At 39.2% G+C, this 27,867-nt stretch overlaps 1 long non-coding RNA gene across 4 annotated transcripts in view; it reads left to right on the plus strand.

The window, feature by feature from the left end:
• LOC144380556 (uncharacterized) overlaps positions 1-27,867 on the plus strand; it is a 945,783-nt gene that overhangs the window by 360,514 nt on the left and 557,402 nt on the right. For all 4 annotated transcript variants that reach the window (XR_013444728.1, XR_013444726.1, XR_013444729.1 and 1 more), the window contains one exon: positions 23,558-23,667. This is a non-coding gene — a long non-coding RNA (uncharacterized LOC144380556). The remainder of the gene's footprint in view (positions 1-23,557; positions 23,668-27,867) is intronic.

Below are 27,867 nucleotides of genomic sequence, written 5' to 3' on the forward strand. Positions count from 1 at the left end.
CCCCTTGGGTCCCCTCCCTGTTTGAGAGCTTTGTACTATCACTTTGCTGTCTTGCTCAATAAACTTTGCTGCCCACCTCTCTTCCACCTGGTCTACTTCTTCATTCTTTGAAGCGGCGTGACCAAGAACAGTGGGTACCGAAGGAGAGGAAACCCTGTAACACTATGACCAGACACTGATCTTAGTGTTTGGTGAGTGTTGGAGTAAGCCTGAGTCTTCATGAAAGGCATGAAAGTTTGGCCCATTCATACTCAGCACTGAGTACTTAGCCAACAGTACCAGTGAACTGCCTAATCAAAATACTTAAAACTTCCGAATAGATGGAATGTTATAGCAACAAAATTTGTTTAAATTATTTTATAAACTATAGTGGAAATCACCTGGGGATCAAAAAGCTATCAACATGAATGTTGAGTTTTCCTTCTCTTATCTGGAGAAAATAGGCTTAAATAATTGGGGGAAAGTATGATGGTGTCTGTCATTGTCTATAGGGACCCCAGTGCAGGCAAGTAAGAGACAGCATTCCTTGAAGCGTTTCAGACTGGTGAGCCCCTCCCATAGGAATTTCACACCTCAGTACCCCTTCATTATATCTTAGAATAGATTGACTTGCTCACTGTTCTGACTTCTCTTTTTTCAATTACTTGTTCTTTCTGACTAACCTTAAAGAATGTCACAAAACAAAAACCTGTCACCAATGACCTGCATCTTCTCTCTCAACAGGCCTTCTTCTAGAAGACATTTCTTTAAATTCTCATCTTGCTTTCTCCTTTCACTTTTGCCTTGCTTAGTGCCTCTTTATCTATAATCAAAAACACATTTCTTGGATTATATAAAAGTTATGTTGTAAAATCCATTGTATAAGCTTCCTCAGAATTAAGAAATTAGGGGCACCTGGGTGGCTCAGTCGGTTAAGCGTCTGCCTTCTGCTCAGGTCATGATCCCGGGGTCCTGGGTTCAAGCCCTGCATCAGGCTCCCTGCTCGGCAGGGAGCCGGCTTCTCCCTCTGCCTGCCACTCCACCTGTTTGTGCTCTCTTAAAAATAAAAATTAAAAAAAAGAATTAAGAAATTAAGGCCTACTATCTGGCAAATTGGGATTTGAATTTACTAATGGATAACCTTGACAAATTATTTAATCCTTTTTATATTACTATTCTTTATTTTCAGTGAAAGTGGGTAGTAAAATCAGCCTCACATACAATGGTGCCCTAAGTTCACAAAAACTGCTAAATATTCAGGAATCCTGTGAGATGATTATCAAACACAGCCATTATTAAAAATTAAATTATGTAAACTTATATTAAAACAAAAATAATAAATGCCCCAAACTCATCAGTTCCTAAATATCTTGTTACATTTCATTATTGTCTGTGTTCTTGAGATTATTTTTGTCTACTGTATCAGCATGGTGGAAATACTATATAATAGTTTGCTACTGCACATCTCTTCTAGGGCCCCCTTACCACCCCCCCACCCCTGCCAAGTTCAGTGAAGTCAGGCTGATAGCTGGAAATCAACCGAGGTTGAAGTATTAGATTGTGGAAATCAGCAAACAGTACAAATCAGGGCTTTTGGGATAGTTGTTAAGCATTTATCTGCACATCACTGCTCATGTATGTGATGTAAGAATTAATATGAAATAATATGTAAACTGCTTAAGTGTGTGGCTAATAATATGTGCTCAGTAAATGGTAGTTATTCTCATTAGTATCGTTAATTATTTTCATTCAATAAATAGGTGAATCAGTTCTTTATTATCTAATTCAGTGCACTGAAAGATTTCTTACAGCATATAAAAATATAATACTATGTTATGTTTCCATAATGGCATAGATCTTAACTTGCTTAACATAATAGCCTTGTTATTAACAGTTATTTATAATACTAACTTTGATTAGTGATATACATTTTATGGAACTGTAAATTTTTTTTCTAGTTCTAATATAATACACTCATTTGCCAGAGAAGGAAACAGAGGGTCCCAAAAACCTAGTGTTTTGCCCAAGGTCCCACAGGCATCTAGTAATAAAACTGGTAGTAATATATGTTATCTGAATATATGTATCTTATAAACTCTTTTGACACCTTTTATAAGTGGATGAATTGTTTGTTAAGTTTGTGAATCAATGATAGTTTCCATTTTTGGTATTTACTATGTCCTTGTGAAAAATGGGGACAACATACATAATAGAAGGTGAACAATAGAAAATTACTATTTTCATGAAGAAAAAATGGTCAAATGTTGGCAATGTTAATATAGTTCCACTAATACCATATTTAACCTAAGCAAAAATTCAAATTAATATAATCTTTTCTTTCCTGCTCCTGTCTTGCAAACGTAACTTAATTAAGATAAATTTAATCACATACATATGAGCTACAGATGTTTAAATGAGAATTTCTGGAATTATTTGGCTACAAGAATTTTATGGTTTCTATGCTAAAGAATGATACTGTGCTACCATTGTACTTTAAAACATTGTGAAATAAAAGCATTATTCCCAGGCTTTAAGATGAAGAAGAACAGACAAATAGTTGATATATGTTTGTGTAGATTTTGTGTCATTTTCTGGTTTGGGTTTAAGACCAAAGAATGGCTAAATTATATGTATTTAGCCCAGTCTTTAAAAAACACTCACCACATAAGCATTAGCTTAGAAAACCCTAAATTGCTTTAAAAAAATGGTCAAGCCAAAATAGAAGAAAATCTGTGGTTTTGTGCCCAATGTACAATTATACAATTACAGAATTTATATGCTTGCAGTTGGATTTACAAAACCTCCTTAATGTACTAAAGTGTGGTCTAATTGCTTACTAATAAAAGGGAGGAAATGCTCTCTAATTAGATAAATACCTTTTATAGTAATCTTAGTAAACACACTGTTTGCCAGGGGGTAGCAAAGAGTTGGGAATGTGTGCTCAGTACCTCTTTTCACCCTGTTGTTCCTGGTGGAGCAGGGTCAGCCTGGAATGCAGGGCCCTTGCCCAGAGCCACTCAGCATTCCCAAGTAACAGCTCTAATCAGCAACTCCTTTAGTCAGTGGCATTTAAGAGATGAAAGGAGGCAATGGTTTCAAATTTTTTCCCCAGATAACTGGAGTCAAATAGTAATTGACTCTTGTTTGGTTTTCTTATATGCTGTCTGGGAATAACCTCAGGGTCAAAATAGTTCTCAGAATCCCTAAATATTTCCCCCAGACAGATACTAGTGTATTTTTATTTTCATTCCTGCAGATCCTACTCTGTTTTTGTTGCTGTTTGTTTTGTTTTGTTGTTTTCCTTTGGGTTAAGGGCTCTTATTGTGAAAAGCTTAGGAAAGCAGCCATCCTGTCTTTAGCAGAATGAATTGCAGAACACTGGGAAGTGTGGTCATGGTAGCCATAAGGCCTGAGTTTTAGTGGAGGATCTGTTACTAATTCATTATGAAACCTTGACCAATATCACTTTAATTCAGAGTACATCAGTGTTCTCATCTGTAAAATAAAATGTTGGCCTGGAGAGTGTTCTCTTAAATTCTCAATAGCTCTGTATTAACTGTAAATCTGTGATTCTAAGGGAGAAAATCTTGTCCTAGAGGCATCCTAGATCCAGAGAAGCCTTTCTGATACCTTCAGAGAGCATCAATCTCTTTCTTTCTCCCATCTTAGGTATACCTGTATTGCTTTATTTATCATGCATAACTAACTAACTCTCTTACCAGGGATATGAGAACCTTCAAGTCAGAAACTATAACTTAGTCAACTCTGCTGGGGAGATGGAGGAGCAGCATAAAACCATAGGCATGTTTGTGGAAGGAGGGATGGGGCTGGTACACTCTCAATTGCTGGGAGGCAAGAGTAACAAAGGCATGAGCAAAACAAGGATAAGGAAAGGAACACACATAGATACTGCATTGGGCTTGAGAGGAACTGTATTGGGTGTGTTGGGGTATGAGATAAATTGTGGAAACAAAGTTTCAAGAGGGAAGCAGAAGTCAGAATTCAGAGATCAGAGACTTGTTTCTTAGAAGAGTAATAGTTCCTTAAAACACAATAACAGCAAAACCCAAAACAAAAACAGATCAAAACAAAACCTGCATTTTTTCTTATTATAAAAATAATCCATGCGTACTATAGAAAATTTGGAAAATAAAATGGGGTGAATAATTTCTGTAGTTAAGAGGATATTTTATATCTTGAATTTTTAATAAAAAACATAAAATAAATTCTATTTCACGAATGCATAATTTACCTAATGATTCCCTTACTTTTGCGTATCTATAATTTATATGTATTATACTTCCATCATGAACATTATTCTAATTTTCCCCATATTTTTGGATAATTTTCTGCAAAGGGATTTCTGAAAGAGGCATGGCTAGGAAAAAAGATATAAATATTTAAGTAATAAAAATATAAACAAATATATAAAAATATAAACATATAGACATTCATATATATTACTAAGTTGCTTCCTAAAAAAGTGGTATCAGGGGCGCCTAAGTGGCTCAGTCGGTTAAGCGTCTGCCTTCAGCTCAGGTCATGATCCCGGGGTCCTGGGATCGAGTCCCGCATCGGGCTCCTTGCTCCGCAGGAAGCCTGCTTCTCCCTCTCCCACTCCCCCTGCTTGTGTTCCCTCTCTGACTGTGTCTCTCTCTGTCAAAAAAATAAATAAAAATCTTTAAAAAAGTGGTATCAATTAGCACTCTCACCAAAGGGACCATTTATATGGAAATAAGGGCCATCCAAGGTGGAATGCTCTATCATGTGTAACTGAATTTTTTTTATCTTTTTTTTATTATGTTATGTTAGTCACCATACAGTACATCATTAGTTTTTGATGTAGTGTTCCATGATTCATTGTTTGCGTATAACACCCAGTGCTCCATACACTACATGCCCTCCTTAATACCCATCACCAGGCTAACCCATCCCCCCACACCCCTCCCCTCTAAAACCCTCAGTTTGTTTCTCAGAGTCCATAGTCTCTGAGGGTTTGTCTACCCCTCCGATTTCCCCGCCTTCATTTTTCCTTCCTTCTCCTAATGTCCTCCATGCTATCCCTTATGTTCAACAAATGAGTGAAACCATATGATAATTGACTTTCTCTGCTTGACTTATTTCACTTAGCATAATCTCCTCCAGTCCCATCCATGTTGATGCAAAAGTTGGGTATTCATCCTTTCTGATGGCTGAGCAATATTCCATTGTATATATGGACCACATCTTCTTTATCCATTCATCTGTTGAAGGGCACCTCAGCTCTTTCCAGTTTGGCTATTGTGGACATTGCTGCTATGAATATTGGGGTGCATGTGCCCTTTTTTCACTACATTTATATCTTTAGGGTAAATGCCAGGTAGTGCAATTGCTGGGTCATAGGGTAGTTCTATTTTTAATTCTTTGAGGAACCTCCACACTGTTTTCCAAAGTGGCTGTACCAACTTGCATTCCCACCAATAGTGTAAGAGGGTTCCCCTTTCTCCACAACCTCTCCAACTTTGTTGTTTCCTGCCTTGTCAATTTTTGCCATTCTAACTGGGATAAGGTGGTATCTCAATGTGGTTTTGATTTGAATTTCCCTGATGGCTAATGATGATGAACCTTTTTTCATGTGCCTGTCAGCCATTTGTATGTCTTCTTTGGAGAAGTGTCCGTTCATGTCTCCTGCCCATTTTTTGACTTGGTTATTTGTTTGTTGGGTGTTGAGTTTGAGATGTTCTTTCTAGATCTTGGATATCAGCCCTTTGTCTGTAGTGTCAATTGCAAATATCTTCTCCCATTCTGTGGGTTGCTTCTTTGTTTTGTTGACTGTTTCCTTTGCTGTGCAGAAGCTTTTTATCTTGATGAAGTCCCAAAAGTTCATTTTCGCTTTTGTTTCCCTTGCCTTTGGAGACGTGTCTTGAAAGAAGTTGCTGTGGCCGATGTCAAAGAGGTTACTGCCTATGTTCTCCTCTAGGATTTTGATGAATTCCTGTCTCACATTGAGGTCTTTCATCCATCTTGAGTTTATGTTTGTGTATGGTGTAAGAGAATGGTCAAGTTTCATTCTTCTGTATATGGCTGTCCAATTCTCCCAGCACCATTTATTGAAGAGACTGTCTTTTTTACATTGGCCGTTCTTTCCTGCTTTCTCGATGATTAGTTGACCATAGAGTTGAGGGTCCATTTCTGGAGTCTCCATTCTGTGCCACTGGTCTATGTGTCTATTTTTGCGCCAGTACCATGTTGTCTTGGTGATGACAGCTTTGTAATATAGCTTGAAATCAGGCAACATGATGCCCCCAGCTTTGTTTTTCTTTTTCAACATTTCCCTGGGGATTCAGGGTCTTTTCTGGTTCTATACAAATTTTAGCACTTTGTTCTAGCACTTTGAAAAATGCCATTGGTATTTTGATCGGGATGGCGTTGAAAGTATAGATAGTTCTGGGCATCATAGACATTTTAACAATGTTTATTCTTCCGATCCATGAGCGTGGAATGTTTTTCCATCTTTTTGTGTCTTCAATTTCTTTCATGAGTGTTCTGTAGTTCCTAGTATAGATCCTTTACCTCATTGGCTAGGTTTATTCCAAGGTATCTGATGGGTTTTGGTGCTATTGTAAATGGAATCAATTCCCTAATTTCTCTTTCCACAGTTACATTGTTAGTGTATAAGAAAGCAACTGATTTCTGTGCATTGATTTTGTATCCTACCACATTACTGAATTGTTGTATGAGTTCTAGTAATTTGGGGGTGGAGTCTTTTGGGTTTTCCACATAAAGTATCATGTCATCTGCGAAGAGAGAGAGTTTGACTTCTTCTTTGCCAATTTGAATACCTTTTATTTCTTTTTGTTGTCTGATTGCTGTTGCTAGGACTTCCAGTACTATGTTACACAATAGTGGCGAGAGTGGGCATCCTTGTTGTGTTCCTGATCTTAAGGGAAAGGCTCTCAGATTTTCCCCATTGAGAATGATATTCACTGTGAGCTTTTCATAGATGGATTTTATGAAATTGAGGAATGTTCCCTCTATCCCTATACTCTGAAGAGTTTTAATGAGGAAAGGATGCTGTATTGTGTCAAATGCTTTTTCTGCATCAATTGAGAGGCCCATATGGTTCTTTTCTCTCCTCTTATTAATGAGTTCTATCACATTGATTTGCAAATGTTGAACCACGCTTGCATCCCGGAGATAAGTCCCACTTGGTCATGGTGGATGATCCTTTTAATGTACTGTTGGAGCCTATTAGCTAGGATCTTGTTGAGAATTTGGGGATCCATATTCATCAGGGATATTGGTTTGAAATTCTCCTTTTTGATGGGGTCTTTGCCTGGTTTGGGGATCAAGGTAATGCTGGCCTCATAGAATGAGTCTAGCTTTCCTTCTGTTTCTATATTCTGAAACAGCATCAGGAGAATAGGTATTATTTCTTCTTTGAATGTTTGGTAGAATTCCCCAGGGAATCCATCAGGTCCTGGACTCTTGTTTTTCGGGAGGTTTTTGATCACTGCTTCAATATCGTTACCGGTAATTGGTCTATTCAGGTTATCAGTTTCTTCCTGTTTCAGTCATGGTAGTTTACAGGTTTCCAGAAATGTATCCATTTCTTCCAGGTTGCTTAATTTATTAGCATATAGTTGTTGATAATAATTTCTGAGAATTGCTTCTATTTCTTTGGTGTTAGTAGTGAACTCTCCCCTTTCATTCATAATTTTATTAATTTGGGTCCTTTCTCTTTTCTTTTGGATAAGTCTGGCCAGTGGTTTATCGATCTTATTAATTCTTTCAAAGAACCAATTTCTAGTTTTGTTGATGTGTTCTACTGTATTTCTGGTTTCTAATTCATTGATCTCTGCTCTAATCTTTATTATTTCCCTTCTTGTGTGTGGGTTAGGTTTAATTTGTTGTTGATTCTCCAGTTCCTTAAGGTGTAAAGATAGTTTGTGTATTTGGGATTTTTCTATTTTTTTGAGTGAAGCTTGGATGCCTATGTATTCCCCCCTTAGGACCACCTTTGCCATATCCCATAGGATTTGGACCAATGTTTTTTTGTTCTCATTGGTTTCCATGAATTGTTTAAGTTCTTCTTTGATTTCCTGGTTGACCCAAACATTCTTGAGCAGGATGGTCTTTTGCTTCCAAGTGTTTGAATTTCTTCCAAACTTTTTCTTGTGATTCAGTTTCAGTTTCAAAGCATTGTGGTCTGAGAATATGCAGGGAATAATCTCAATCTTTTGGTATCAGCTGAGACCTGATTTGTGACCCAGTATGTGGTCTATTCTGGAGAAAGTTCCATGTGTGCTCAAGAAGAATGAGTATTCTGTTGTTTCAGGGTGGAATATTCTCTATCTATCTATCTATCTATCTATCTATATATACATATATATAGGTCCATCTGGTCCAGTGTGTCATTCAAAGCTCTTGTTTCTTTGTTGATCTTCTGCTTGGATGATCTGTCTATTGCCGAGAGTGGAGTGTTGAGGTCTCCTACTATTAACACATTATTATCAATATGTCTCTTTATTTTGGTAACAGTTGGCTTATGTAGTTGGATGCTCCCATGTTGGGGGCATAGATATTTACAATTCTTAGATCTTCTTGTTGGATAGACCCTTTAAGAATGATATAGTGTCCTTCTGTATCTTTAACTACAGTCTTTAGCTTAAAATCCAATTTGTCTGATATGAGAATTGCTACCCCAGCTTTCTATTGGGGTCTTTTAGCACGAAAGATGGTTCTACATCCCTTCACTTTCAATCAGATGTATCTTTAGGTTCAAAATGAGTCTCTTGTAGACAGCATATGGATGGGTCATGTCTTTTTATCCAATCTGCAACCCTGTGCCATTTTATGGGAGCATTTAGGCCATTCACATTGAGAGTGATTATTGAAAGATATGAATTAATTGTCATCATGTTGCCTGTGAAGACGTTGTTTTTATAGATTGTCCCTGTAAATTTATGTTGTATATCACTCCTGGGGTCTTTCTCCTTTTATAGAACCCCCTTTAATATTTCTTGCAGGCCCAGCTTAGTGGTCACATATTCTTTCAGTTTCTGCCAGTCGTGGAAGCTCTGCATCTCTCCATCCATTCTAAATGAAAGCCTTGCCGGATAAAGTATTCTTGGCTGCATGTTCTTCTCGTTTAGTACCCTGAATATGTCTTGCCAGGCCTTTCTGGCTTGCCAGGTCTCTGTGGACAGGTCTGATGTTATTCTGATGTTCTTCCCTCTGTATGTAAGGAATCTCTTCCCCCTAACTGCCCTTAAGATGATTCCTTGGTTCTGAGATTTGCGAGTTTTACTATTACATGCTGGGGCATTTGTCTGTTCTCCTTGATCTTGGGAGGGGTCCTCTCTGCCTCTAGGACACGAATGTTTGTTTCATTCCCCAGATTAGGGAAGTTCTCAGCTACAATTTGCTCAAATACATCTTCTAGTCCTCTCTCTCTCTCCACCCACTCAGGGATCCCAATAATTCTGACACTGGAACGTTTCATGGTGTCACTTATTTCTCTGATTCTATTTTCATGGGTTTTGAATAGTTTTTTCCTGGCCTCCTCTTTTCCCTTCTTTTCTATCAATTGATCTTCTAGATCACTAATTTGTTCTTCTGCCTCGCTTACCCTAGCTGTTAGATTATCTAGATTAGATTGGATCTCATTGATAGCATTTTTAAATTCTGCCAGTTCAGCTTTCATTTCTGCCCTTAGAGACTCTATGTTGCCATTAATCGATTTCTCCATTCTAGCTATTGTCTTCACAGTTGCTACCCTGAATTGCATTTCCGACATCTTGGTTATATCTGTATCCATTTGTAAATGTGGCAGAAGTCACAATCTCTGAGTCTTTCTTATTTTGGAGTTTCCTCCTCCTAGTCATTCTGTGGAGGGGTGGTTGAGGGAATGTACAGAGTCCAAATTATTGACCACAACCCAAGCAAGATGCATCTGTTTTATAGGGACCTTAGGGTTTTCGGCCTCTTGTTCTTCCAGCCTGTCTTCTCGGGGAGGGGACTGCCACACTGTTACTCAGTCAGGCAACTCTGTTTGGGCAGCGTTGCCCTGCCCCCTGTAGGGGGGATGGGCTCAGTGAAAACCGGTTTTTTGGGACTTTTGTTCTCTGGCAACTTTCCCTGGCAGCTTGCCACGTCTCTTCTGAGAGTCAGAGCAGAAGTGACCGTGTCCAATCCTCTGCCTCATAACAGAGAGATCGCAGTCTGTTCTCCACTGAGCTCTCCAGGCCACACTGTCTCCTTTTCTGTCTGTGCTGCTAAAAACTGCAGCATCCTGGGTTGTGCGCCCCACAGGAGCACTCCCAGCCCTTGCTTCCAGGTCTGGGCATGTCTCTGCCCTTTGTGCTTCTAATACCTCCAGCCACCCCCAGTTCACATGCCCACCCCTGCAGCTCCAGGTTTCAGTCTGGGGACTGCCCTAAAGTCCTTTCTCTGCCACTACCATTCTGCGAGTCTCTGCCTGGTCCCCAGTGTGGGACACTTTTGTGCTCCAGTGGCACAGGATGCCAGAGGCTCCCTTCCCTTTCCATTTATCTTCTGATATCTGCCCGCAGAGTCATGGCTCCCCGCTTCATACCTCGAGACCAACCGCCAGAGATATTCTGTTTGTAGAGATCCAGCTGTATCTTCTTACATCTCAGACTGATTTCGTGGGTGTTCAGAGTGGTCTGGTAGATATCCAGCTCAGTTCAGGGGACCGGTTGAAATAGGGTCCCCTATTCCTCCACCATCTTTTTTTCTCTGCCATATGTAACAGAATTATTTTGGCCCCTATTGTAAAGGGGTGTCCTGTGAGTGGGAAACTGGACTGAATGACTCATAAGGTCCCTGCCAACTACAAGAGTCATGGATTAAAACTTAACTGAGCTTCTGTCAAAGAACTGGCTTTCCAATATTCAACTCCCCAAGAATTTGAGATCTCAGCTTACTTCAGTCACATGCTAGCTGCTGAGGATAAGGTCCCTGTCTTTAAAGAACTATTAGTTCAGCAGACAGGCAAATATTAAAATAGGTAATTTCAATATAATGGTAAATGATAATATCTGGGACACTTCCAGGATATTATAGGATCTCAGAGGAGTGGTCCTTAAGCAAAGAAAGGTGGGAAAACACTGTAGACAAAGGAAACAGCATTATCAAAGGTATGAAGTACAAAGCATGGATTTGATGTATTGTGTGCTTGTGTCTATAAGCCATTAAGTTTTATTAAAGGATAAAGTGTGAAGTAGGAGATGGTGTAAGCTTGCAGAATAGTCAGAGGCTAGTCGTGGCAGTTTTTATATGCCATACTAAGAAGCTTAAATGTTGTAAGAAATGGGGAAATATTTGAAGTATTAGAGAAAAAGTGATGCAGTCAGATGTTATGATAGATTTTCTGACTGTGGTGGAAGAATGGATAAATTTTTAATGAGGCAAGACTAGATGCAAGGAAATCTGTTGGGAAGTTCTTATAGTATCTGACTAAGAAATGGTAAAAGCTTAAATCAGGGCAGTGGCAGTATGAAAGGATGGAGGGGGAAGGAAAGGCTCAAAATTATGCTGGATGTCAGTTTAGCAGGAGTTGATAATTTATTGAATTTGAAAGCTAATTGGGAGAAAATAACTGCATAGAAAACAAGATAATTAGAGTTGCCAAGAATTAGTGCTCAACAGGTTAACTGTAGAAGAGAGGTCCAGGGGAACTTAATAGAGGATGTCTATTGGTTTTGGCAACACAGGTGTCACTGATGGCTTTTGTATAAGTCATTTCAGAAGAGTAGTGATAAAGCAGTAGGGTGAGGAGTGAATTGAAGGTGAGGAAATGTAGATAGTGAGTGTATAGTGATCTTTCAGTAAGCTTGGTTCAGAAGAAACAGAGAAAACTAATACAGTTATCAGAGAGGGAATCTAAGATCAACAGAACTTTTTTAAGTTGGGAGGAACACAAGCTTCTTTACAAGCAGGAGAGAAAGAGCCACCAGAGAGGGAGAAATCAAAGGTATAAGACCAAAAATATATAAATCATTAAACAAGACATTGGAGTAAATAGAAGAAAGTAAAATCAAGAGTAGATGTGCAGACACTGACTTTGCATGGAAAGAGAGAGTTTCGTCACCTAAAACTGGATGGGAAGAGGGAAAGGTGGATGTGGAAGTAAGTAAGTCTGTCAGTAGGGTCCGGAAGAAAGTTGTTTTTTCCTAAAGGATGCAGAATGTTCCAGAGAGAGAACAGTATATGCAAAGCCCTTGAGTGTGAGGTGGAGAGAGCGTGATAGGTCTGAATAACTTTAGTGGGACTGGAACATAAATTAAGGGGGAGGGAAAAGAAAGGGTTAAAAATAAGGCCACGATGGTGGCTGGGTGGTCCCTTGTAAGCCACATTAATGGATTTAGGCTTTATTGAGAGGATAGAAAAAAGTTTGTAAATGTCTGAGAATGGCATGATCAAGATTGTATTTGGAAGCATCACTCTGACTGCAATGTGAAGAATGAGTAAGAGAGATAAGACCTAAGACAGGGAAAACAATATGGAGGTTGCTAGAGTAGTCCTAGTGATGGATAATAGTGACTGGACTAATGTATTGCCTGAGAGGTAGAGAGAAGTGGTTGGATTTGAAATATTTTAAGCAAGTAAAAATTGACAAAACTAGTTGATGGTTGGGATGTGGAGATCAGCGGAAGAGAAAAGTCAAGGATAACTTCCAAGGTTTCTACCTTAGGCAACTGAGAGAATGGTAGCACCATTTATTTGAGAATGGGAACTCCAGGAGAAGAGTAGATTTAGGGGGTCTATTGATGAGTTCAATTATGGACATATTGAGCTTGAGGTGCCTATGAGACCTAATATACTAATTCATTTATTCATTCACTCAACAAATATTTACTAAGTGTGTACTACATGTTAGGCCCTGTGCTATATCCTGGAAATAGAGTAATGAATACAGTGTATCTTAAATTCAAGTAGATTATGTTGATATTTGAATGAAGCTAAGGAGAGAGTTTAATGCTAAGATATAGGGTTGGGAATCACTAGAGCATGAAATCATCCAGGGAGTCTCTAGAATATATCAGTATGTTTGTGGGCAGGTTGAAGAAAACATACCAAAAAGAAAGCTGAGAAGTAGTGGCCAGAGGTAGGAAAGAAATCAGGAGATGTGGTATCACAGAAGCCAAGAGATAAGAGTGATTCAAGGACAGAGTGGTGAATATTCCTGACATATCAGAGAAGAAAGTTACTGTCCATTGTATTTAGTGACAAAGTAGACATTGGTGAGCTATGTGGGAGTAATATTAGAATGGTATGGACACAAACAAATTGCAGTGAGTTTATGAAAGATTAGGAAAGGAGATGCAGATGGGCTTTGTGGATAACTTTTTAAAATTTTAAATATAAAAGGGAAAAGAAACATTGATAACAGCTGAAGAGGAATGTGCATAGCCAGAGTTAAGTAAACTGCAATATTGAGGACACAGTCCTTCAGACTGCCAAGCCTGTCCAAGACTTTTGACCCCAACTACAATGAGTTAGGGTTTAACTACAAAATTAAAGGGAAGAGTCTACAAAGATTACCCTCACTTCTGATACCAACTGTAAGTTTGGGAGTTTCCCAAAAATCAACCTCAGTGTCAATAATTCACTAGAAAGACTCACAGAACTCACTGAAACCTATTATAATCATGGTTATGGTTTATTACAGGGAAAGGACATAAATTACAGTCAAAGTAAGAGACATATAGGGCAGAGTTTGAGAGGATTCAAAATATGAAGCTTCCATTGTCTTCAGGATGCATTACCCTCCCAGTATTGATGTGTGAAAATATGCACATAGTATTGCCCACCTGAGAAGCTGTGGTGTCCAGAGTTTTTACTGGGGCTCTATTATGTAGATACAATTAATTGGGTGGTTTTCCTTGTAATTGAATTCTGTCTCCAGCTCCTCCCTCCCTGGAGATTGGGTTGAATCACATGGTCCTAGGGACCCACCTTGAATAGCAAAGACACTCTTATCACTTGGGAAATTCCAAGGGTTAAAAGGTTACCTCCAAGGAGCCAAGGATAAAGGTCATAAGGAAAGGTCAAATTGTTTACTATACAATGAAGTTGAGTGAGGATTTTGTTTATTTAGTCTTGTTTGGATTAACTAAATTTGGGCATGTTCAAAAGCTAATTGGTAATGGAGAGCTTCAAGACTGGAGATAGAGAACAGAGTTAAGAGAGCAAGATTTTTGAGAAGGAAGGGTAGGAAGGGAAGGGTCCAGACAACAGGATATTAGCAGGCATTTTGGAGTAATGGGTTATAAAGCAATAGAGAACTAATCCAGACATAAAGGAAGTTAGGAAGTTGGCCACACAAGTATCTGAAGAAAGAACATTCCAGGCAGAGGAAACAGGCAGCAGAAAGGACTAAAGGCAGGTGGTGCTTAGACAGCTAGAAAACCAGCAAGTGGCCAGTGTGGGTGCAGTGGAGTAAAGGAAGAAGAAAGTGGTAGATGAGGGCAGAAAGGTAATGAGGTCCAGATAATGTAGGGCTTTGTAGGCCACCATAAGGCCTTTGGGTTTTACTCTAGAAGTATAATGCGAAGCCAATGATGGACTTTGAGCAGGGAGTATCATGATGTGATCTGTGTTTGAATAAGATCGCTCTATCGGGAATGGGCCAGATGGGGGCATAGGTAGCAGCAGGGAATTAGCACTTGCTGAGAATGATGGCCCAGGAGAGAGTCAAGAGTATAAGCAGAATGGACAATATTGGAAATAATTGCAGTGGACCAGGAAAACCCAGAAAGCTGGGAAGCCTGAGCTAAGGGTCTATTTGACATCTTATTTATGTATTTATTTCCAGTATAATTAACATAATCTTATATTAGTTTCAGGTGTACAATATAGTAATGAAACAATTCTATACATTACTCAGTGCTCATCATGATAAGTGTACTCTTAATCCCCTTCACCTATTTTACCTATCCTGCCACCCACCTCCCCTCTGGAAACCATCAGTTTGTTCTCTATACAAGAGTCTATTTTTTTGTTTGTCTCTTTTTCCTTTGTTCATTTGTTTCTTAAATTCCACATGAGTGAAATGATAGGATATTTGTCTTTCTCTGATTTATTTTACTTAGTATTACACTCTCTAGATCCATCCACGTTGTTGCAAATGCCAAGATTTAATTCTTTTTAGGGCTGAGTAATATTTCATTGTATGTATTTACCACATCTTTATCCATTCATCTATCAATGGACACTTACACTTGGATTGTTTCCATATCTTGGCTATTGTAAATAATAGTGCAAGAAACATAGGCATGCATATATTTTTTTAATTAGTGTTTTCATGTTCATCGGGTAAATACCCAGTAGTGGAATTACTAGATCCTACGGTATTTCTATTTTTAATTTTTTGAGGAGCCTCCATACTGTTTCCCACAGTGGCTACACCAGTTTGTATTCCCATCAACAGTGCACAAGGGTTCCCTTTTCTCCACATACTCACCAACAGTAGTTTCTTGTGTTTTTGAGTTTAGCCATTATGACAGATGTGAAGTAATAGCTCATTGTAGTTTTGATTTGCATTTCCCTGATGATGAATGATGCTGAGCATCTTTTCATGTGTCTTTTGGCCATGTGTATGTCTTCTTTGGAGAAAATTCTGTTCATGTCTTCTGCCCATTTTTTAAACTGGATTACTTGGGGTTTTTTTGGACTTGAGTTGTACAAGTTCTTTATAAATATTGGATACTAACCCTTTATTGGATATGTCATTTGCAAATATCTTCTCTCATTTGGTGGGTTGCCTTTTTATTTTGCTGATGGTTTCCTTCACTGTGCAAAAGCTTTTCATTTTGTTGTAGTCCCATGGGATGCCTGGGTCACTCGGTCGGTTAAGCGTCTGCCTTCGGCTCAGGTCATGATCCCAGGGTCCTGGGATCGAGTCCCACATCGGGCTCCTTGTTCAATGGGGAACCTGCTTCTCCCTCTGCCTGCTGCTCCCTCTGCCTGTGCTCTCTCTCTCTCTCTCTGACAAGTAAATAAATAAAATCTTTAAAAAATTATTTTGTCATAGTCCCAATAATTTAATTTTACTTTTGTTTCCCTTGATATTTTAATGTTGAAGACCAGGAATTTATAGTGGTGCTAATTTGTGTGGTTCCATGGTAAATTCAGTGATGATGCAATTCAGGCTTAGAGGATTTGGGGGAGAGATTCAGAAATGAAATATGACAGTGTTCCCCAATTATAAGATAAGGAGAATGAAGTTTCTAGTAAAGCAAGGAGGTGACAAGTTAAAGGCTACTGGGTGCCTCTAAAGGATACAGCTAAATAATTTGGAAGGAAGGGTTGCAGCTGGAGCAGCAAAGGAAGAGCAGGACAATATGGCTAAGGAAGTATAAATGAGAATAAAGTGCTAGAGAGATTTGCATCTGGTTGATAAGATGGATAGTATGAGAAGCATGGTGGACTTCATAGTCCTTGGCATTGAAAGTGGAACTCTTGGGCTTAGTTAATGACATTTCTTAGGACTATCCCTTAACAGTGCTCTTTGGGAAGTTATAGCTGTCAGTCTTCAGATAGAAGTTCAGCTGTCTCTGGCTTATGGCCCTGAGACTGGGGCATTAGGGAAGAAGGGAAAGGCATCTATGATGGCAACTTCTATAACCAACTTCAATGAATTGATATTCGTCACTGTTGTGTTTTAAGTTGTGAAACAGAAATGTCTCTCTGATAAGAACATAAAATTAAGAATCTAGAGGAAAGGAAATTGAGTTTGGTGCCACCAGTGTTAATTAGGACTGGGGAGAAAATGAGGAATGGTGAGTACTTTTGCAGCAGATGCTATCCAGGCACTACCCATGCTCATTGGACCTTACATATCAATGTGCTCTGGACAACTTGCACCCACCAGTATTTTTATTTCTGCCTGGGGGCTTTCTCCAGAGCACCATTCTACTTTTTCACAGCAATCCATAAGTGCTGGGGAATTCTCAATTCCAGGAGCTCCTCTCATCCACTGACTGATAGAAGTGGGTGTATAAATACTCTAGCCTCCTTGATTCCTGTGTAGGGTTATCTGAAGCATGTGTTTTTAACAGTTCCTAGCATTTCCCCAGTGAGATTTAGTCACCCATGTTGTAGGTATGTTAATAATCATGCTCTTTATTGGCCACCTTTTCTTCCTGCATGCCCCCACTTCCCTGGCTATATTCCCTGCATTTCCCCCAATAAACCATGTGCACCAGAATACTTTTATTTGGGTCTGCTTTTCTATGAGCCTGTTGCTTTGCCTTTGTTATCTAATTTAATATTAACAACTGTGACCAATAGATATTGCTTAGTCAGTTTGAGCTGCTATAACAAAATATCACAGACATATAAACAATAGAAATTTTTTCTCACAGTTCTAGAGGCCAGAAGTGCCAGCATAGTCGGATTCTGGTGAAGGCCCTCTTTTGGGTTGCAGTCTGTCAACTTCTTGCTATGTCCTCACATGATGGAAGAGTCTAGGGAGCTCTGTGGGGTGTCTTTTATAGGAGCACTAATTCTATTCATGAGAGCTCTGCCGTCATGACCTAAACAACTCCCAAAGGCCCTACCTCCAAATACCATTACTTTGGATGTTAGGATTTCAACATATAAATTTGAGGGGGATATAAACATTCAGTCCATTGCAGTTATGATTATCCTCTTTTTAGAGATGAAGAAATTAAAGCTTAATATGCTTAGGTAATTTAGCCCAGGTTTAAGATTTAAATGGCAGAGCAGGGATTTGAACCTAGGTCTTATCAGGTTTAATCCATACCACCACAGGGAAAGGAGGTTACTATTTAGTGTAAGATTTCAGCTCAGGAAAACTATTGCTTCTTTTTCCTCAATTTAGAAATGGACATTTTTATACTACATTTATTTTGGAGACAAATGTTCCTATTTTGTTTCCCTGTTTTTTAGTAAACTTCTCTTTGAAACTATTAGTCTGCCTCTTCTATGCTGAGGTAGAGGAAGAAAAGATGTTTTCATTTTATTTCAGTTACAGGGAGAAGTGAGTGCTCAGCGCCTAGTGTGACTGCCCCACTCAGCCCAGCCATCATTATTCTGAAGCTCATTATTGCTTAGACCTTGTAAGGTTTGGTTTTATTAAGGAATACCATTCATTATTGAGGGCATGTAGCAAAAATAGATCCTGAGGATTTAAATATAGAAAGTTCAGGTCATCATCTGGATGTCAGAATCATAAAGAAAATGACAATGATTCATAGAATGTTAGAACAGGAAGAAATCTCAAATACAACCCTGTTCACTTCATTTTACAGATGAAAGACCTGAGACCCACAGAGGTTAAGTAATGTTCCAGAGGTCACACTAAAGCAGTACAGAATAAAGACAGAGCCAGATCACCTGATTAAAGTTCTTTTTCTATCCATAACATCACAGGGGCCCAAATTTTGTTTTCTCAAATTCCTACTGTAACTCCTCAAGTCCAAAGTTCTCTTAATGTCTCTAATTGTCAAGTGGGCCACTTAAATATTGGTCTCTTCTTTTGCTCTGTTGCTAGACTTGAAACTGGGAAACTTCTAAGAAAAAAAGGTTTAAGATAGGTGATATTTCTCATGTACCTTTTCTATATTTCCCTTACTCCTTCCTTTTTTTTCTTTTTTTACCTTCCTTTTTATTTCTTACCCCCAAAGATGTGTTTTCCATTGCTTGTAGAAGGGTTTATGCCCAAAGCTATCTATATCAGTTACGTATTGTGGCAGTTTTAGAACATGAAGGCCCTCTTCTAGGTTGCAGACTGCTGACTTCTTGCTATGTCCTCACCTGGTGGAAGGGACTAGGGAATTCTGTGGGGTGGTTTTTGTTGTTGTTGTTGTTGTTGTTGTTGTTGTTTTTATAAGAGCACTAATACCATTCATGAGAGCTCCAACTAATATTGAAGGTCTTTGACATTTCTCAAGAAGCAAAGTCTATATCCCCTGTCATTGAATATAGGCTCTGGGAATGCTTGACAGCTAAAATATGGCAGAAGTGAGGCTGGGCCAATTTCTGGGTTTAGGCCTCAAGAAACTGGCAGCTTTTATTTTCTGTCTCTTGAGATACTCATTCTTGTAATGCAGCCACCATGTGTGAGGAGCTGGCAGACCCAAGGAAAGGTACATGTGGAAAGACCCTAGTAAGCTGCACCTGGCAGGCAGTACCAACTTCCCAGTCATATGAGTGAGCCTCTTGGAAGTGGGTCTTCTAGCCACATTCAAGCTGCCCCATGTGGAGGAGAGATGAGCCTTCCCTGCAGAGCTCTGCCCAAATTGCTAATCTATGGGCAAATAAATGATTGTTGCTGATGGAAGCCACTAAATTTCATTTTGTTTTGTTTTGGGTTTTATTTGGTAGTAGCAGGGGTTATGAAGCAAAAGATAACTAGAACAAGTATTTCCACAAAAATGCTCTCTAACAAACCACCCAAAACTTCATGAGCTTCAAACAACAGTCTTTTGTTTTCACAGATACTCAGCTCTCCTAGACCAGCTCCACTTCATGTTCACTCATTTTGGGTGAACAGTCTGAGGGATTATACTCCCTGGGACAAACTCTCTTCATGGAATGGAAGAGTTATAAGAGGGCAAGCAAGAGGCACAAGGTCACTTAAGGTCCAGGCACGGAACTGGCCAACATGCCTTTGGTCAAAACAAGTCACTTAGGTCAAGCAGTGAGGAAACACACCTTGTCCCTGTAATCAGAGGAAGTGAAAAGTCACAGAACAAGGGTGTGATACAAGGAGTATCATTGGGACCAATTGTGCAATCTACCACAGCATCTGAGCAGAACTGAGGAACTTTGGAATGGGCTGAAAAGATCTCCATTTTAAAGCATCAATAGATTCTCTGAAATCTATCAGGACATTTTACTGCTTTTAGAAAATTTAAGAATAAAATAAAAATTAATTTGAGAAGGGGAGAAAAAGGGCTCACATACACAACATTTTTTTTAACCTTGAGTGGGTTAAGAAAAATACTTAACTAACAAGAATCAGCTACTGGTAAAACATGATTGTCTTTTTTCTTGCCTAAACTGCATTCTGTGATATAATCTGGAGATTAATACTTTTGCTTTTGTAAAGTAGATTCTTTCAGAGGAAGTGTTTATCATATTCCTAGTATAATCATGGGTTTCCCATGAGGATAAAAATACTATCTTTAGGGAGCAGCACAAAGATATAGCATTCTTCATTGCCTCTCCATAGATAGTGAAGATTAAATTGGGAAGCTAATTTATAGTATGTGAATGTTTCTTTTTAGAGAACCTGGTTTGTGGTAATATCAGAAGATAGCAAAAACTACTGATGGGACTGTGGTAGATTTGTACTGTCAACTTAGCTAACCTGGAACTACATATCCTAGAATTACTTTCTCTGCATAGTTTTTGGTTAATATGGGGCACAGGAGACATTTTGGGTAAGATCTGAATGGTGGAAGTGAAGCAGCATCCATATTCTTTTTTATACTTGGAAGGGTGGTGCAGGGTTACAGGTGTGTTATAATTCCCACATGTTTTTGCTGATCTGCTAGCTCACCCTGTTGGTAAGGATCAGCAGCTGGGGCCACAGCTCCTCTAGCTACTGCCAGACCGTCTACAGCTTTTCCAGCTCCTATGCCAGTAGATACAGCTTCTGGGGTGACAGGCAGTTGTGCAGAGCTCCAACTATGTCTTCAGCTTCTCTGACTACTGTGTCAGATCCATGTTCAGTTTTGTGATGAAGGGTGCCAGGTTCTCCTTCATGTCACTGCATCACTGAACTGGAGGCTTGGGGACAGTTAAAGATTCATACAAGTTCTAGCTTGTCCTTGCATCCATCTTTTCTCCCCAACTGCCTATCATGCTGACTTCAGACCCAGGGCCTGATGCAGAAGCAGCAGCCACACAAAAACTATTTAATCAGCTTCTTTGATTGTATAAGGTCAAATTCCTATAATAAATCTTTGTTTTTACATAATTGCTTATGGTTTTGCTTCTCTGATCAAAACCCAACAGATACAAGGACTTATGTAAAACTCAGCATGATTTATCTTTTCTATTATTTTTTCCAGATACCCAAATCCTTTAGCCTATAGTAAATACTTACTAGATGCCAGGCACTGTGGTAGGCCCTGAAAGAAATGGGATGAATAAGGCAGATGATTCCTATACTAGGCAGCTCAGTCTGGGCCCCATATATATTGCTGAATTTTGTAAAGGAACTAATAACCACTGTTAAATATAATGACTGTTATTATTTAACTCCTAGAACAAACCTGGGCACTCTAGTAATTTGTCTGTAATCTGTGATATGTGTCTAGGTACAGAGGAGTTGCCTGATAACACATGACACTAGGGAATAGGGTAACATGGCAATTACTTGCTATGACATCCCAGTAACATGTTGCAGTCTTAAGTGGCCTGGAAATGGTGAAACAAATTTTTCCCAAGCCCAGAGCATAATAATAGAAACTATAAAAAAGTAGTATTGCTAATAAAATAATATAGGTTGACAGGTAAGAAACCCAGCTTTCTCACTGGAACAAAGAAAATGATTCCCGGGTATTAGGGTTTTGGTGGCAGAGAGGTGAGAAGTTGTGCATTTTGGGGGAAGTTTAGCACCAAACTTAGTGCCCCTGGGAGGAGACACAGATACCACATAACTTACCCTAACAGGGCATGAGGAAACTGCAATAATGCTGTTTATGTACACAATGTTGTTTTCTGTACACATATTTCTAAAAGCTAAAAATGGCTTCATAGTTGGTTAAATATATTATGTCACATCCGTGCCATGTAATACTGTGGAGCCATAAAAAAAGAATCAGGTATGTGTGTATGGACTGATGATAGAAAAAGCTCTGAAACACATTTGTTCAAGCAAGGATCCAGCTGTGGATAGTGTGCTACCATTTGGGCTTATAAAGGAATAAAAATAGCTTGTATACATAGTTGCTTGTGTAAGTATGGAATATCTTTAGAAGGATTCAGAGAAGCTAGTAACATTGGTTGGGTCTGGAGGGGAGGACAGGTAGGCTGGGGGACAAGAATAAGAGGGAGACTTTTCACCAAATACTGTTGTACCTTTTTCATTTTGTGCCATGTGAAATTTAGTAATCCAATCAATCAATCAATCAATCAATAAAATGTAAAACTAAGAGGGAAAATGGCCAGGTGAGTGTAAAAGGCATTTGGAAGATAACCCACCCCTCTTGGGAGCCCCACAGAGAGAACTGGTACTGGGGAGAGTGCGAATGTATCCACTGGCCCTGCTACTTACTGCAGCATTTGTCCAAATGCCACATTTCCAAGTGTAGGGAAATGAGGGCGTGAATAGAAAGACCTTGCAAACAACATGGCACTGATCCAATCTGGGATGAAGAGATCAAGGGTAATTATGTGCAGTAAAGACCATTACAAAGGACCATAGCTGCTTATTTGGTAGAGCTAATGGCTCCTCTTTTGACAAGTTCCTTAACGTAATGAGGAAACTGGAAGCTTGGGAGGTCTTTTTCAAAGACTACCCCATTCATTCACCATATAAACTATCAGAAACAAAACAAAACACAACCAAGAATCCAAACATCCTGGAGAAAAGCTAAAGGACAAGTAAGTGCTGAACAGTAAGTGCTGAAAACCCCTGCCTGCTAAGAGCTAAGAACAGAGCTAGTTGTTAACCACCTCAGGAGCACACTTAGCAGAACATAGCCTTGTAAGACAGAGCCTCAGGGCTTGAAAAAGTTATTGAAGGAGAGAATCCCATTTGAACCTTCTGAGGACTAGTTCAGACACTCCCACATCACACTGCATTCCTCAGAGTGTACAATTCCCATCTCTTTTAGGAGAAATCAACTTCTCCATTTGCTTTCTCAATCACAGGTATTTCCATCTTCATGTCCGTCAAATCACCAATACAAAATTCCAAAGGCAGCTGCCTTTTCATCTGGAAAAGGGAGAGGCAGCCAAAGTCCTCAGTCTCCCCTCATAAACCCTCCACCCCCAGGCCCCAGAGTCTAGAAAGCACATATTTTTAACAGAAAATGCTCAGCCCAGTCCTGTCAGGATTGCAGTCTTGGTGTTTGTCATTATGCATACTTGAAAGGTTCAGAGGAAAAGGGGAGATGAAAGGATTTAGGACCCTCAGGCACATCAGAAGTTATCCCACCTCAATTAGCTTTTCCTCCACCCTGTCACTAGGTTTAAGGGGAACATGAAAGGAAACTGCAGCTGCAGGATGCCCCTTTGCCCATCCCCTTCTCAGTCCAACCTACTTTCATCTCTTGCCCTAAAAAATAAATAGGACACTGTGAGGATAGAGGTAGAAAAGGGTGGCTGGGTCACAAACCTCATTTTTCACCTCCACTCTTGCTCTCCTGTTTTAAGACCATCTTTACCTGGACCTTACTCCCGTGCATTCATGATCTTTCTTTTAAGAGATCCAGTTTATTTTCCCAAGTCAGAATAAAATACCGAGGGCAGAAAATGCTCTGTAATGCAAAACACATCAACCTTCTTTTCAGAACATAGCTTTACATAATTATAACATGTTTGAGCTGGAGGAGAACTTAGACATCATCTTTCTCAAATCTCTCATTTGCAGGCAACTGAAGCCCAGAAAAGTTAACTGACCTGTCCAAGCTAGTTGCTGACCCAGTACTAGGAGGGAGTTTGTCTGACTCCTGTCCAGGATGTTTATCAATAGACTACAAGGTGAGAATTGTACTTTTTATTCTTTTTTATGTTGCATGCTTTATGCTGAATTTTGAACATATTATAATAACACTCCATATTGAGAAGTCACTTATCTAGTAGTATCAACTGTCCATAGCACAAGCAAGAATCAGAAAGCAATTGAAAAGGATCAAATACTCCAAATAAATGGCTCTGAGTTTATATACTAAGTTTATCACTTCATATATAGGAAAGGTCCTCAAGCCTTTATTCAAAGTCTATGAACTCTAACTTGGTACACAATCCTAACAAGTTTGGTATTTGATTTTTTTTACTCACGTGTTCAGTAAAACATTCATTAAACCCAGGCACTGCTCTTGGAGGTTAAGTGTTCAAAGATAACTAAGGCACAGCCTTGGAGTTCACATTCTACAATTGTAAGCCTACAATTCCAAGGCAATGTGCTTATATGGAGGTGCATATGCAGGTGCAGGTGCTATGAGGCCATGCAGTCCAGCCTGGGAGAGTCATAGGAGACCTTACAGAAGAGGTGAAGTCTGCACTGGGACTGGTAGGGGAAATAGGTGTTTATTTGTCAAGACAAGGAAAGAAGGACATTCTAGGCAAAGGGAACAGCATGTAAAAGGTAAAGGGCATGGAAGAGTGTCATGTCTTCCAGGAAGTGCGTGTTTTCTATGTATGGAGAATAGGGTAAATTTAAGGAGAGGTGGGCTTATATAACACTCCCAGGAGTTTCTTTGTAGCCAAGTGACTAAGTTCTGGCTAGTGGCTGTAAATGAAAGTGGTATGTGAAACTTGCAGGCCAAGTCCTTAATGGAAAGGAGCATGCCCTTCTCATCTCCTTTCTTCCTTTTTGGTGACTGGAATGCAGCCTTGATGGCTGGAGGTAGAGCAATCATCCTGGAACACAAAGTAGAAATTGCATATTGAGGAGGGTAGAGCAGCAAGACTGAAAGGATTTGGGTCCCTGATGATTGCAGAGCTGCCAACTCAGCCCTGAAGTACTCTCATGTACATGTAAGAAAAATAAACTTATATTTTATCTAAGCCAGTGTTCCTTTGGGTTGCTGTCACTCATAGCCACAACAAATCTTAATGCAGATAATCAGGCAGATGGTGGTACCACGGATTGGGAAAGTGAATGGAAGAAATAACAAATTTGGGAGAGGGGAAAAATATAAATTTGGTTAAGTCGATGTTGAATTGAGTGTAGAACTTCCAGATAGAGATATCAAGCCAACAGTCAGCTCTACAATCTGGAACTAGGAGAGAGGTTTGGGGTGGAGACCCAAACTTAAAATGGCTAGTGTGGAAGTAGCAGAAAAGCTATGGGTATGATTGTGAGTGAAAAGTGGATGACCAAGAAAGCAGTCACAACTGAGCGTTCAGAAATCAATGTAGTAAAAAAGGAAAGTGTGTGTCCTCTGGACACAGAAGCAAAGCCAGAGTCATAGGCAATGTGCTCAGGCCAAGCTGGAAGGAACAGCTTTTAGTGGACTATACTGATTGTCCAGAATGGAACACAGAAGGGGCAGAGGCCAATGGAGGAGTAAGTACACATTATACTCTTTGTTCTTGTTTTGTGTATATGCTAGAAAATATTTAAATAATTACCTGGAGTGCTAAGGTAAGCCTTCACCCCATAGCAACATAAGGGGACCGTTGCTTGTCCAATGTATAGTTTACAGGGTTGACCCTTTGGCTTCTAAACCGTTTTTTCATTTTTTGGTGAAGTAATTTACCTCAGGTAGTTGAAATGGTTTAAAAGTTTATTTCATTTTTTTAAGGCAAGGAATGGGGAAAGGGCTCAGATTTCCTTGTAATGACTATGAGACATAGTTTAAATCTTCCCATGCAGAATGGGGTTGAGACTTGGGGTCTACAAATTTCTATGTAAATCCTGAAGCTCCTAGTAGATATTCTGACCAGAGTGATGAGGATTATGGTGGCCAAGGTGAACTGACTTCTCAGGCCCTGCCACAATGAAGGTAGAGATGCACCATCAGTTCTGTCTTACTGATAAATCATCGACAATCCTCAGCAAACAGTAGGCTCTGTTTAACTGTAGAGATAGACCAAAAGGTCTTTAGGTAGAGTATGCATAAAGCCAGAAGCCCAACCCTAATGATTCCAGAATGGAGTATAGAAAAAATAGAATTCCAATAATACAAACAACAAAGACAAAAAAAAATGAGTTCCAGACTCAGTAGCTATTAATCTTAAGTATGGGAACAGGAACCACCTGATCTTACAGAGATGTAAATAGCTGAAAATGACAAATAGCTGCTTTTATTGAGCTGTAGTGCCAGGTACTATGCTTTGCTCTTTAAATAAATTATTTGTAATCCACAAAAATCCTACAGAAGTATTATTATCTCCATTGTATGGTTTTAAAAACACAGTCAAAAGGATGCTAAGTAAATTGCTTAAGGTTGCAATGCTATTAAGGAGAGAGAACTGGGATAGAAACCCACATCTGTCTGAATCTAAATCTCATGCTTTATCCATACCCCTATATGTCTGCTGAATTTCTGTACTGTGATTTAGTTTACAAAGAACTTTTATATATATTATTTCTTCTGGTCATTATGTATGACAGGTTATTGTTATATCCACATTGCAGACAAGGATAAATGAGAGTAAATCACTAAATATGGGTAAGCCTTAGTTTCCTCTGATGTAAAATGGAATAATAATGCCCACCTTGGGTTGTTATTGGGGACTAGACATGTTTACAATGTCTAATTACTAGTCCATAATCATTGCATAATAAATGCTAACTCTCATATTGTTATTATCATTGGCAAAATTGTGAATTGCCCAAATCACCCAGCTTAAAGGTGACACATCCAGGACTCATGTGCAAATTTTTGGATCCCATCCCAGTGCTTCATCTTCTATGGCTGAGTCCAGGGAAGCCTCAGGAAGATATCTCTATAGGTCTACATTTTTGCCAGACAAGCAGCACAAGGTGTAGGCAAGAGTCAAGCATCTAAAAATCCTTACTCTGCAATTGTTTCTTGACCTTGGCTACACATTAGAATCATCTGGGAGTTTTTTTAAAAATCCTGATGCCCTGGCCACACCCCAGAACAATGACATCAGAGTCATTGGTGGTGGGACCCAGGCATTAGTGATTTTTGGAGTTCCCCAATATGTAGCTAGGGTTGAGAACCATTGACCTAGAGAAAACCATGACCAAAGATTCATTCATCATGAGATGTTTCTGACTCCCAATGGCCTTGTCATCCACATACAGCTTCACATTATAACACCTTAGCTACATATGATGCTCTGCCCCTAGCAAATACTTTCTTCTTTATTAGGCCATCAGAACACAGATAAACAGTCCAAGCAAAGACCATCCCATTTTCCTGATGAGAAAACTCATACCCACCGACATAATATGGATTAACCAAGATTATGACTGAAATATAGACAAGTGAAGTTTTGCTTTCAGGCAAAATCCCACAAACCAGCCATAGCTTCTTTATTTGAAACCTAAAGACAATGAAATCAGAAGTATTTTTTCCAATGGAGGGTGAAAATAAACAGGCCTGGAGGGACTATTAGGGGAAAGTCAGTATGGATTTAGCATCAGCTTAGAAAGACTAGTGACTTGGTTGCTAATTCTAACCATCCTTGACTGTCCATTAGCCCAGTATTTAGCCTGTGTATTTTCTAAAGATAAGAATCATCTATTTCTCATCAGAGTCTGGATTTGCAAAACAAAGGCCCCTTCCCCAAAATTGGATCAAAAGAGGTTTTGGGCTAGGATATTAAAATATTACACATGTCACAAACATGGGACAACCATTCCCAATCACTGTGTAAAGTATTCCCATTTCCCAATTATAAGAGTTTTAGAGAAGGCCTGTACTCTTACTGCCTGCTTTTTTCCAGTCCACAGTAATTTCAGTTGTATCCTCCTCCATCTAATTCTTTGATGGCTGTTGGCACGTTTTCCTCTTAGATTGGAAGCTGTTGGATCTAAAGTGTAGGTCTTTGTCAATTGCCATCAAATTGTTTTACGGTTATTTGAGAGTCATGCTGTTTATTTAATTTTTAAATGTCCTGAAATATCAGGTATGCAATTTGTAGTGGAAATGTAACAATAGACCATTTTTTCTAATGGGATTTCAACAGGGATGAAACTAGAGGGATAAATCTGGCTCTCTAAGTCATTAAAATATAGGGCATGCTGGTTCCAAAAAGGTT

The sequence above is a fragment of the Halichoerus grypus genome, chromosome X (assembly GCF_964656455.1).
Source record: "Halichoerus grypus chromosome X, mHalGry1.hap1.1, whole genome shotgun sequence".
In the NCBI taxonomy this organism is placed as follows: Eukaryota; Metazoa; Chordata; class Mammalia; order Carnivora; family Phocidae; genus Halichoerus; species Halichoerus grypus.